Here is a 1,149-nt window from a genome sequence, read left to right as displayed (position 1 = left end):
AATGGCTTGGCCTCAACAAGTAGAGAGAAAGAGTTCAGGGTGGGTTCAGTGCTCCCTGTCTGGGGAGCTCCAGTGTTTCTCATGGATTGCTTTGCCTCTCGCTCTTCCTGCCCTTGCATTTCACTGGCTCTGACAAGCTGAACAGCAGAATATACATGAAGGAGCAGAGGTTGCTCCTCTCCCTTCCCTCTGCTATGGCTCCCATCAGGTTTTCTTGGATGGCAGAGGGTGTTGAAGACATCGAGCCTTGTGAAAATGGGGATGGCATCCTGTGTTGATGGGAGCATTGACCTCCTGTATCCTTCATCAGAGTGCAAAGACAAAGCTGTGGCAGAAGAATCTGCCATTGTTCTGTTCAGGGTTGAAAATTACTTCTCAGGGAAAAAAAAAGGAAGAGTTCGCAGCAGCAGAGATTAATGCTTACTGACATGTGCTTGGTTTTCTGTTACACTTCAGAGAATGACATGGATTATTTTGCTCTTGAATTTTGTATGGCAGGAATTTCCCTTGGTACCTAGGATGCTGCCAGGGAAAAGGAAAATCTGTGTTGAAAAAGTGCAAGTGGAGCCTGCTTTCTCTAAGTGCTTTGTCCTCATTACACATTACCACCCTTGATTCCCAGATAGGATAAATGTTTCTTGGGGAGAGAGCCAGTTTGTGTTGCTGAAAAGCAACTGACAGTGCTGAATAAGCAAATACATCAAAATCTGGTGTTTAAACTTAATTTGAGCCTCTCAGGGAAAAAGCAAGTTGTACCTTGCTATCTGTAATATCCCTGTGCAATATTCCTGTGACTGTGCCTTGCAATCTCCAGCATCCCTGTGCAATCTGCATGGGGTAATTGTCTGGTAGGCGGTGTGGGAATGAGCACAGTAATGAGGATGGATGCAGAATCTGCAAACCACTGTGAGGATGGAAACTCTGGCCCTGGAGAGAAGAACCCTTCATCCTCTGCCCACCAGATGAAGATTGTTCTGCTCTGGTTTTGGCTCACCTGGTTATCACCATGCAGGCCAGGAAGGTGTTGGACCATGGACCAGCTGGAGTTCAAATGTGGGGCAGCACTTGGCCTTGCTCTGGGGGCTGAACCTGCTGTGAGCTCCCCATTCTGGGTAGTCTCCCTGCAGGCAGGTGCCCTCTCCTTCCCTC

Source organism: Geospiza fortis, unplaced genomic scaffold, assembly GCF_000277835.1.
Source record: "Geospiza fortis unplaced genomic scaffold, GeoFor_1.0 scaffold130, whole genome shotgun sequence".
Lineage (NCBI taxonomy): Eukaryota > Metazoa > Chordata > Aves > Passeriformes > Thraupidae > Geospiza > Geospiza fortis.
The sequence above is the reverse complement of the archived record's forward strand: the minus strand, read 5'-3'. Positions refer to the sequence as shown.